The following is a 12,783-nucleotide window of genomic DNA, read 5'->3' on the forward strand; positions in this document are numbered from 1 at the left end:
GAGCTCCTCCGCCAGCTCTCTCAGCACTCTCGGGTGGATCCCATCCGGCCCCATAGACTTGTGAGTATCCAGATGACGTAGCAGGTCGTTGACCGCATCCTCTTGGATTATGGGGGGTTCATCCTGCTCGCCATCCCTGTTTTCCAGCTCAGGGCGCCGAGTACCCTGAGGATAACTAGTCTGATTGCTAAAGACTGAGGCAAAGAAGGCATTAAGTACCTCAGCCTTTTCCTCATCCTCGGTGACAATGTTCCCCCCCGCATCCAATAAAGGATGGAGATTCTCCCTGGCTCTCTTCTTGTCATTAATATATTTGTAAAAACTTTTTTTTTAAAAAAAGTTCCAGAGCATGTAAGGCATATGGAGTGAAATTAGGTGAAATTTGGACAACTAAATTCAATATTGAGATTGGAAAGGTCCGCTAAGCTCGGTGACATCCATTTTCGCCTCCAACCGGTAGAAACTTAACCTCAAAACAGAGGTGTTTGCATAGCACACTGAAGCATCATGGTAGAGATGCTAGCTCAGCTGCCATAAACAAACTTTATAAATTAATTTAAATTAATTTACCTTGATCATTAACTCCAGCTGGGATCAACCTGGGCTTTCAGTGCTGCAACTATACAAATGCTGGTTCTTATAGCCCTAAGGCAAAGAGGAAACTGAATATTGTTTTTTATTTCCTAGCCAAAGAACTGAATTCCAGGTTAAAAAGGATGGGAGCTGTTAATGGACTGAAGAATTTGTCTTTTTTGGTGTTTTACTGGAAAAAGATGGAGGTAAGTACATTACCACAGTCTTCTTTTTGAGAGCTGTCCATTTGCTGTACAAATACTCCGCAGCAGTACGCTGTTTGAACGTGCATAATATTTTAGTACAAAGCCTGTAGGGATCCAATGTTGTGCCAAACTACCCATTTTTGCCTTGTTATTCTTGCGTAAAAAAAGAAAAAAGGTCGGAACCTCTCCCTAGCGAAACCTACATTTGTTCTCTGACTAAAAAAAGAGACCAAAACCAACAGTGTTTCTTTTACTGTCAATTTGTGGCAGTTGATTTGCCCATTTTGCATGAGAATTTTTTGATGCCCTTCTAAATCCAAGATCAGTTAAGAAGATCAGTAGCTGGGATGACTTTTTATCCCCATTTTGCTGTTTCAAAAATGATGTTTCCTTCTTGTGCTATTGAAATTTGCTTCAGTTTTAAAAGAATGTAGGAAATTTCTTTTTTCCTGATCTTTGACCTAGACGTCTCAATTCTAAAGAGTGTAAGTAAACAATGGAGTTGGAGGAAAGTATTTTAAATGTAACTTTTATTCTTGCTCTTTCTCACAGAAGCTTTTTGCTTTTTCCCATGCTCGAGTTGGCTAAAAAAGAGAAGACCACACCATGAAGAATGGTCTCAGCCTCTGGACCTCTTAACCACAACAAATACTTTTAAGAGTGATGTTTCCCTTTCCCTCTCCTATTGTTCTGTGGATGCTTTTATGGCAAAAAAAAATTCAATATGCCGTTTGGGGGACCTTTCTCCCACCTTTTGTTACCTCTGCCTCCTGGTGGTCTTTGTTTTTCAAGTTTTTATTTAAAAAAAAAGACCACTTTCAAGTGCTGCTTTAGTCCTGACTCATTTTCTGCTGTTCACATTCCTTTCTCCGACAGTCACTGGTTTTACCCTGGTGCATTTACTTTACACATTAAAAGAAAGGTATTGAAGCTGAAATCACAATGTAAAAATATTGGCCCCATCTTTCCTTCCAAATATATCACCTAACTTTCAGATCTGTTCTTTGGAATCTTATTCTTCAACTTTGCGTGTATCAGGTTTGCTTCAAGGTAATTCTTTTTTATCAGAAGAACAGTAACAAGTAAACCTCCCGGCCTATGAACCAGCATCCAAATAAATTTCAAGTACTTTATTTTACAGTTAAACAGAAGTGCTTTTCCCATTTACTTTCATAAAACAACAGTTGTGAGGCTCCTTGCTCCAGGCAGTGGCTCATGTATGTATTAGTTCAAAAAGTTTCTCCCCCTCACACTGCCTAGAGAGTAGCTACAGAATTCATCAGTAAGTATAGATATAAAAGATAAAATAAAATGAAATGGTTTTAGTACAAACATATCTGCATAGTCCAAGTAACATTGGAAGTACAAGCCAGGGTCAGAGACATAAATTAGGTAACAGATGCATGCAGGAAATGGGGGAAGAAAAAAAAACAAACAACCAAACAACAAAAAACCTCAAGATCTACCTTTGCTATAACAATTTTGTGCACTTCTTTTCTTAAAGACCTACAATGTTTGCTGAAAGGCTTTGATTGATGAGTAAGAAAATAGCTTCTTCCTTAATTTAAATGAGCTGAAAAAATAAGATCTTATATAACTCTCTATATATTCAATAAATGTATTTGTATGTCTACAAATAGATCGATAGATACTTTATTCACTGCCATGGAGGCACATTTATATGTAGAAAGATAAACAAGAGGAAGACTTGTAGAGCTCCATAAAAGTTCCAAAACCTCGTCAGTACTCACATTGTTTCCCTGGTGTATTTACTGGTGTGCAGACAAACAACTAATACCTGAAAGATTTTCAGTCAGAGGTCTAAGTTAACTTCCTTAGTTCCCAGTTAAGCTCTTAGAGGAATTGCCATGGTTTCTGAACAAAGAAGTCCATCGACTTAGGTGCCTAAAAGCAGAAACCTATTTTTTAGATAAAGTCTGAGACATTCTGAGTTTCCAAAAATCATTTGTTCTCAATTAATTATTCAAAGTTTAAATTTTACATCCACAAAATCAGTTTACCAGACTACTGAAATTCCGTACTTCCACTGCCAGGATTTTAACTGGTTTAAGTGGATTTCGAGACAGGCACAGTATTTTGTTCATCATTCAGCTTCTTTTTCAGAGGCATTACAGTATTTGATGACTAATTGCTGTACTGAACATCCTCTTTCCTGTTACACAGTTTGACTTTTACAAGGTTTTTGGGTAGTGTACAGAGAGCTTTGCTTTCAGAGCGACCGCGCCATAGAGGTAATGGAATTCACGCTTGGCCTATTGTGCAGAACTGCCAATTTCGGTACTGCACGGCTATTTCATAGCAGGACTTCTAGTTCACAGCAAATCTCTTCCCTTTCTGAACACAAACTGCAAATTATACAATTAGCGTCCTTTTGTATCTGAAGAAAGAAATCTAAATGTTAACTAAATACCTTCTTTTTCTCTTGATGTGTATTCAGAATGGCATCTCAGTCGTCTTAGTCCACCAACCACACACTATTAATAGTCTTCTTTTTTCCTTCAGACTTGCCATTTCATCTCACTTCTAAAACTCCAATTACCACCAGATTTCATTTTTCTGAACACTTTTGCATCTTTGTTTTCATCAGCTTCAGTTAGTCCTTGTGCCACAGCAATTCCAGGGAGACTGTACATTTTACCAACTTTCTCTCATCTTCTAGAGAAGTAGATTTCCCAACAGATCTCAGTAAAAGCAAAGAAGATTTTTGTAACAAAACACAGGCGGACTTTTGAATGACCCCTTTCATCATTTATAGAGGTTTATGCTTTTTTTTAATTTGTCTTTTTTAATTGAGAATTTTCCTAGATTTTCTATCGCTAATCTTCATTAGCTGTTTTGCTACAACTTACTTTTTCCTTTCCGAATAGAAATGGAATAGGAAGAAGAAAACTGTTTTTGTTTTCTGAAAATGATCCCCAGAATGTTGTAATCTAGTGAGATTTCTCAACTGGAGCAGAAGAAACACGTGAACTTGAATTTTCAACATCTTTGATGAATACTCTAGCCACTGGATTATTCTGTGCTCTCTGATATCATAACTTTCTCAGTAACATTTAATTAAAACTGATAGTTTCCATGCAGCGTGTCTGTTTCAACATTCAGCACGTCCTGTTCACCAACGAAGTCCATATATTCCAACATAACCACATAACTCTTAACAACGTTAACTCTCTGTCTTGCACCAGTTCATATTTTTGAGACCATACCCTAAGTGTCTGCGCTGTCCATTACTGTAGCTCTTAGACAACATCAATAAGGTCAGTAAGTAAAATAATTTTGTTTTGCTTTGTTTTTAATGGGCAAGCTGAGACTTCTTCAGCCTGTAGCTTAAATTGTTCAGCATTTCAGATACCATCTGGTTGGTGCTGGACACATGCCATAGACGGACAAATACTTACAGAAAGAGACTTGGTTGTTATTGCCACATTCATCCTTTGGCTCTGTTTTTTTACACTGCAAGTCTTTCCTGGTTTATAACCATATTTACCATCATTCGCAGGAAATCACCCTCTTTTAACAGACTACTTTACAATCTATTTTAAATACAGCATGCATGTGAACTGAAGAAAACAAATAATCAGTTTTCATAAGGGCTTGGAACCTTCTGCTACCTCCCATCACTTCTCATATGAACTGTGGGTAGTGTCATCAGGTAGGCAACTTTTAGACCAAGAACAAGTGATGCAGCAAGAGTTATTTCAGCCTTGACAGACAACTCCACCCCCTGGCCCGTCATGCACACGTTACAATTCAGTGAAATGAAAAGCAGTTTTCAATGGGGAGAAATTGATTTTATGCCTGCACTGAACTTGGCAAGACTGCCTCATAAAGAAAGGGGTTGGTTTTTTTTCTTCCAAGTTTTGAAAATTACTTAAAACATTTTTTTTTTTCCTGCTATCTCCCTCCAGGTTTTATGGAGGAATAGTTCTCCGTACCAAAGACCGTTTGAAAGTTAGAGGCACGGTCACATGTATGCACTCACAAAGCTGGCAACCAAATACCTTAATTCTCGTTATGTCTTCTAAGAGCTTCCCAGTAGAAAGCTGTAGGTAATTAAACCCCTTCTCCCTCCTGTATGCAATTTTGCAGGCACTATGACAACTGTTCTGTTTTATTTTACAGGAACTTGATAGGACCAAAATCCAGTAGTGTGGTGATGCTGGGAAGTCAGCGCAATCTCAGACATCCCTTGAGCATGGCAAAGTTTGATCATGTTCATCCTGGAACCCAACAGTGCACTGCATGTTATAGAAATGGATTATCACTTTTGATTCTTCTAAGTGTCTCCTATTCAGCCAAGCATGCCATCCTTCAAACCCGTATCTTTTTTTTCTTGTGGCAATTCTGTAACCACTAGTTCAATCCCTTAAATGAAAATTTCTAAAGCCAGACCGCTTGTTTGAAGGCTGCATTGTCACAAGCAGCTGCATTAATTAAAGCCAAAAATCCAAATGCTTTTATAGTTATTGATGCTTTGAAGGAATTGAAGCTTTTACAAGCTGCTTTTCCAGCTGTTATCTCACTTTCACCTAGCTCTCCCTGTGCCTTCTCGCAAGTGTTTTTTCCCTTGACCTAAAGTGATTTACAACTTATCTATGTTCAACAACTGGGAAGACTGCTTGAGTGACTTGACATCTGTTTGCATACAGCTAGAGATCTCTCCATCACCCTTGATCTAAGGACAGTTGTTGACATGCACAGAGATTCAAATGATTGTCAGATCTGACTGTGATCGGTCTTTTGTAGAGCTTCAGTGAGCTGTTGAATAGAGATATAATCTCAGGAGAACAAGTCCCTCGGTGCACATGAGCTCACTGACATTTATTCTTTAGGCCAGCATAACAATCAGGCTTTCACCCTGTTTTGGTGCTTAAGACAAAAACAACCTTAAAAGAAAAGGCAAAGGGGAAAAAATACTTACCCCTCTCCAATCTAAAACCTATACTCTCACCAACAAACAAACAAAGATAAATAAAAATAAACTAAAAAACCACAGATCAACTCTCTAGATAAGGTGCATTTCATCAAACTTTTTAGTAAGTCAAAATTCTCCCAAATTCTCCCAGAACTACAAGATTTGATTCTGATTGAGTTAATTATCCTAATTTTGTCAAAATCTCTCTCCATCCCCTATGAAATGTTAATCCTTGCAAACTACAAGGTGGCAGCTATGCCAGGATGTCGCACTGGTCTTCAGGACGTGAAATGAATCTTGTCCATTCTGGTATGTAGGCAGATAAATAGGTGGGCAGACTGGTAGGCAGGTAGGTAGATAGATGGGATATTTTGCTTATTTGTTACATTATCTGAATTTATGTCAGAAGAACTGACACAGAGTGTCAGGGCGAGCACAGAGTGAATAGAGAAGTATACCCATCATGGGTTTTTCTCTTTCTGCATTAGATGAGGTGTACAGAAAGCATGCGAAAACACCATTTTACAGTGACAGACTTCAAAAAGAAAAAGGCAAACGTCAGTAAAAAGATACAAAATAATATATGTGGAATCATTTTAAGAGGATGACGAACAGCAAGAACAGGAAGGATGAAGAACAGTAATTACATTTATAACAGAAAAAAGCTTTGGGAGCACTGGGTTTGATACATCTAACAGAGGATATGTCTTCAAGAGCAACAGCTGCTTTTATGTTGCTGACCCTTTAATGAAGTGCTGCCAACTTTTAGTCAGAGAAATCTGTTCTGAAAACTGTTACTAAGTCACTCAGCAGAAGCCACTCCTCACGTATTTGTAACTGATTTTTTTCATCCTTTTGTATAGACACACCTGATCTGGGTATTTGGTAGTAAACAAAACCTTTAATCTGAGCAAGCAGATAATGTAATCAAATGACAAACGTCACTAGCTGGGAAAAACAATGATAAAAACAAAAATCAGATGAAACATCCAAAAAAGCCGTAGTGGTAGAAAGTAGAAGACAGAGCAACAAAATATAGAAAAAAACTGCACAAGAATCTGATGCAGGCCTGATGCAAGTATCGAGGGTTTCACAAACTAGACGATGATGTACTTGTCAATAACACCATTTCCGAGACAGGAAATTATTTCACTAAAATGCAAAAGCATGAAGGTTCACTTGCAGTTCTCAGTAATACCACTACATTAAGAAGAGCAGACAACAGGTATTAGGTATGATACTGATTATTCACACCAAATAAACACTTTCATATATGAGCTCAGGTGTAATACAGGGTGACAGACTGGATGGCCATCCAAAAGTAGAGTCCAGGCTGGGAATCCTGCACACACCACCTGTGTGACGGTCTCATTAATTATTCTATTTATTCAGAACTACGTAAAACCATTCTAAAATGACAAATTCCCAGTTTGAAGCAACACACATTATTACCAGACAAGTCATTCACATACACATGTGGAACACACGGACAAGAACTGAACACTAGCAGAAACACAGCTCAGCTGCCTTTAAATTAAATATTGCTACTAATTATATAGTATGCAAGTGCAACTAACAGGTACTCTGCCATAACCTTTATAGAACATATCCTCATACATGAAATAAGAACTATTCATGTGGTTTAATACAATTATGATCTTCACAGTCACCATTTGCTTCAAATAAAAAAGTTTACTGTACTATGGGACCCTGTAATTCCCCAGAAACGCATATATTTATACAAATCATCAGGAAATATTAATGGGAAAATGTGAAAGTTTGATTTACATAAAGTCTTCAAACAAGGTTCAGATCAAGATTTCAAGATTTCATTCCAGTCCCTGAATTCCAGGAAGAGGTGTCAATATTGAGATGTCCTTCTCATTCTTCTGAAATATATATTTAGCTCCATTTAACATAACCAATGAGGCTTTAATTTGAAAAACATCAGATCGGGGTCTCAATGGTATGCTGAGTAATCGGATGTACAGGAAAACCAAAAATGCACACAAGATCATGCAGAATTGGCTACATACTAAGTGCATGCACCATACATTTTTGAGCAATTTGTTTATTAGACCCATAATTGAAATTTTTCTTCTATTTGGAGCTATTAATATTCTCTAACCTTTCTGTAAGGCAGCTGATGTTCTTTATTCCAGACTTTCAAGTATGATGCTAAGAGGCTAATATAGCTAACATCTATATAATTACATGGAGATTGTGTGGCTGTATTAGTTTGGGGGTTTTTTTATTATTTATAGCAACATAAATCAAGAGTAAATTCACAGGAATCAAGGCACTTACAGGGCTATAAAATAGATGCAGGTAAACATGACCTACCCCATTAGAATAAAGGTTCATTACGCCTGCTTTTCAGGTAGGAAGAATTGATTGACAATAGGGGACTATTTCCCATGAACAAAGTATCCAAGAGATATAGAACCCTTTACCTGATAGGAATGATCATATCTAGTCATTATTCAAAATCAGATGAATCACTTATGCAATACACTTGCCAGCATAAGTTTCTTACTAGCCATTTGACTATTTATGTATCTTGTGATGCTATACAATTGGTTTCTGAATTCCAGTGACGTTCCTTCCCTGCTTTGATCTCTCTTCAAGCAAGCCAGCTATGAACGTAATTTCACAGATGTATATGTATCATTTCCTTTGCACAATTTTGTGAATAGAAGTATGTTTTTATTAATGTTGCAAGGAGAAAGTAAAAGGCCCCAGGAATAAAAAACAATTTATGGATTTTCTTGCAACTTGGACTGGCAAATAACTCTTTGCAATATTTGCTTCGGTCTAATTGCTGATATATAATGACATTTTTACTTAAACTAAAGATCAAACCAAGGTTACTTGCAGTTCTAATTAAAGCTGCAGCCTCTGAGTACCGACTGGGTGAAAGAAAGATTGTACTGCTGGATGAACTGGCTTTCAAACTTCCCTGTGCTGTTTGTTTCATTCTGTAGTTCCACAACAGGGTTAAGCAGTCCAACATTAACCGTGAGTTTGAGATTGAAGAAAGATTCTGTATGCTACTATTCAGATTAACAAGAGGAGATGGAAGGAGGGGGGGGCGGGGGAATCTATCCTTCTTGCCTCCCTGCTTCCATTCCTTACTCCTGGATTTTGTAAAACCTTTTACATACAATAATCACATAATACCATTAACTTGAAGAACGAAGAAAATTCGCACCATTACAACACAGTCTCTCTCTATTTAAACAAACACACATGAGAAGGATACAAATTTGCCAGAACAGAAAGAACTAGTCTTGAAAAATTGCTAATATTTAATCAGTGAAGTTTGTTCAGAGGACTAGATGATCTCCTTTATTCACTTAAGAAGTGCACATCCCTGAGCTGAACTAAAACATTAATGTAGAGACAGCCTGGTAGTAAGGCAGAATCATTGCTGTCTCCATTGAGCAAAGTGGGCAGAAAACTAATACAGGGAAAACAAAATTTGTAAAGATGAATTCTTGTCCTAACCACAGCAAGATGTGTTAGATCCAGTGCGAGCTAACGCCAGCAGAAGGGTGGAGACGATGGGGCATTTAGGGAGGAATCACATCAGTACCGCACTGGATGAGCTAAAATCTTAACTGAACTTTTGCACGTGACATGTGACACTGTTCTTCACAATTTCAGTGGCGGGACAGTTTGAGGTCAGAGCAAATGCTGCAGAGTATTTTAGAAGTGTGAAAATTCAAAGCCTGGGAGAACCAATGCTGGGACTAAGCTGGATGGTCTCTGGGGACAATTTGGTGAACGCTTCCAATTTGAGGCATCAGCAAGTTATGCAGAAATCAAAAATAAAACAATTTTTTTTCATTTCTTAAAATTTTAAGCTCAATTGTTTAATGTGACACTGAGTAAAAGCAGCAAGGTGAGATTTTTTTGATGTATTTTAAAGTGCATGTTGATTTTAAATCTGTACTCTCTCATACATTTACATTTTTAACCATTTTTAGTTTAAATTAAGTTTATACTACTGAAATCTAAGCAACTTCTCCGCAGACTATCCAGAAAGTAATACATAACTCCAGTCTATAGCCATGTACACACTGACACAAGATTCACCAAAGTCTTCCTTCTCACTTATTTTTCTTAACCCAAACTACAGACACTAAGATAGGAAGCTTTTTCTGACATTGGTAGCTGTCAAAAAACTCACCTAAAACAAGAACCTGGGAGACAATGCTGCATTTTAATTTCCATCTGATTTCAAAACAAGGTATTTTTCTGTCCTACAGGCAAATTACTTCAGAACATGATGGTGCAAATGTGCCATTGTTTCAGTCTGATAAATGCTGTGCTTTCAGCTACTTTTTTGACTCTTGCACTTAAAATACTTTGGCTATAGTCTTCAGCTCCTGCTGCTTTTGCTAATACTCCTTTGCCCACTACCTTATTTATTTTTCAGATTTTCCTGCTTTGGTCACCTACTCTTAGATTTGATGTTTTTTTCCACCTACATTTATTAGTTATCTGCTTTCTTTAATATATAAGCAAGCAGATTTTCTCCCCATAGTTCCTGGCTGCTTCTTAAATTTTTTCTCTTGGCTTCCAATAGCATTTTTAATGCAAGTCATTGCAGTAGCTCGCCCACTCAGCTTAAATGTCATAAAGGAAAATATTTCAGGTATGAGATTATTACTGCCCAATTACAAGGTCCTCTTAAAGATGTTCCATCTCAAAGAAACTCCATTGCTGGTTTCTTCTGAGTTGACAAAGCAGTGAGTTGGTGACATGCTCCATAGCTTGAACACAGACTGTTATTATAAATTGCTTGGTTATTTGTTACACAGGTGCAGGAGAAATATGACATACGTAGGTTCTATTTGATGTATCATTTAACTGAATAATATTTTAAAGTAGCTTGAACATAGTAAGAGTTAAACGGAAAATCATTCACAGAACAGGGTAGGCCCTTATATGTAGGTCTTGGACTTCTAGAGATAATCTTTTACTATATGATTCTGGGTGAATAAACTAAAAAAGGATTCAAAAATCCTGCCTAAAAGAAACTCTATAAATTTTATATGTCAGTAATCACCTCTCATTTTACTGCTTCTTTACCTTAAGCATCAATCTGAATAGTGTTTGGTTTCCAGAAGTGTTTGCAGAAAGAAAAAGTTTTGCATCTTTTCAGTGTTTTCAAAATAAATTATTTGTTCAACAACTTCAAGATGCTCTTTATCTTCCCTCCATTTGTTAAAATGCAGGATTTCGCAGGAATTAAAAATCTATTACAGTTTATCACTCTGCAGGCTAACGGCTTTAATTGGTCAAATAATTATTTGCTAAGAAAATTTCAGCCAATTACCTTGAAGTATGCTGTTGGTGGAGAGGGAGGATTATTTGCCAAGAGGATGCAGCTGCAGAACGCATTCCATGATATCATAAGATAGTCTGACTGTGTCTGGAGAGGCTGAAGAACATTTTTTTTTATTCTTCTTCTTTGTTAAAGAGATATGGAAGAATCCCTATGCCAGCTCTCCCTTTTATCCAAACCTCTCAATAACTTTTAATCTTTCAAAAAATTATAAACCAAAAAGTGCCCTGTGGGGGAATCTGTCACTTTTCACAAGAAAGCATCACATATTCCATTAGGGCTGTTGTAGCTCTATGTGAAAGGCAGTTGCATATCATGGTAGAAAAGGTAGGAGAAAACATGATCTGTATATCCTGCAGTCCTAACCAGCATTAATTATACTGCAGCTGTAGTTACAAGACAACAAAGAAATTCTCAGCAGTCGTTTACAACCAAAATTCAATTTCTTTACAATAGGATCTGTCTATACCTGAGAACATGACCTTATCTTTGCAGCTTTGTTTACTTCTCCCATTGATTTAGATCCAGAAGATAGAACTTATTTCAGTGATAAACTTCTGAACAATATAGACACAGTATTTATCCTCTTTTGTGCCATCTTTTTAAAAACTCATAAAGCTTTTTTATTACAAACACACCTTCAAAATATTACTTATTTCCTGAGATATGCCTCACACAGTGAATGTCTCTCACTTCATGAGACATGCAGAATAGGAAAGTTCAGTGTTTGAAGAAAAATAAGCAAGTTTTCAACTTGAAAATATTAAGATCTTGTCAAAGAATAATAGGGGAAAACCAATCAGAACAGTATATAATAATTTAGAAAGACAATTTGCCAATCATTTGCTCTACTCTGAGCTTCTGTGGGGAAGTTCTCCTAAGTGACAACAATTTGACTGGCAAATTGTAGAGCTGCAAAAGCTCATCTTTGGCATCTCCATTAAAAGGCTTTCAACTATTCCTTAGCTTGCTGAATGTAGTTTTATTTTGTTTACTTGTTTGGATGTAATTGCATGCAATTTGTAATTGTGCCTTCCCCTATAATTACATATGTCACTTTTCGTAGTGAATAAATGATGCAGCAACCACCAAAGCATGGCAGTATAAAGATACATGTGGTGAAAACTGATAAGATTTTCATGACTACGTATGTTTTTAATGTGTATACCTACCATGTAAAAGAATGAAGACCTACTAATTTCTATTGTGCATGCATTTCAAAGCGGCACCAATTTTCCAATGGAAATCTAAACATGCATTAAAATTCTTTTCATCTTATTGATCACAGCGCAATAAATACTTTGCTAAACTAAAATCCTTTCGTTGTTTTAAATCTTTTTTCAGATAACTGTGTGTAGACTCACAACACAATTAACTGAAAGAGCAATATTTTACAAACCTCGGTATGGTGTCCAGTGATCCCTGAGAGTTATATAGTGCAGCATTTCACATGCTGTATTTCATTAATTTCTAGAAATAAGTCTAAAATATAGAAGTCTTTCAGTCACCAAATGGATGCTTTTGATAATCCCTTTGGGTATTAATTGAAGAACACATTGCTTATACAGAAATGGGGACAAAGTATATAGCAGAATTGTATAGTAATGGAAACTGATGTCAATACAGTTCACAGAAATGAAAATCTCATTCAGAGTGTAAGAAGTCCAAATCTAAACAATTCAGAATCCAAGCCTGAAGTGAAGAAAAACATTGCA

General features: G+C 36.8%; 1 protein-coding gene across 1 annotated transcript in view; it reads right to left on the bottom strand.

The window, feature by feature from the left end:
* Positions 1-12,783, bottom strand: part of LRP1B (low density lipoprotein receptor-related protein 1B) — a 614,444-nt gene that overhangs the window by 516,998 nt on the left and 84,663 nt on the right. The gene's annotated exons all lie outside the window — the stretch shown is intronic.

Source organism: Pygoscelis adeliae, unplaced genomic scaffold (genome assembly GCF_000699105.1).
Source record: "Pygoscelis adeliae isolate BGI_AS28 unplaced genomic scaffold, ASM69910v1 Scaffold222, whole genome shotgun sequence".
In the NCBI taxonomy this organism is placed as follows: domain Eukaryota; kingdom Metazoa; phylum Chordata; class Aves; order Sphenisciformes; family Spheniscidae; genus Pygoscelis; species Pygoscelis adeliae.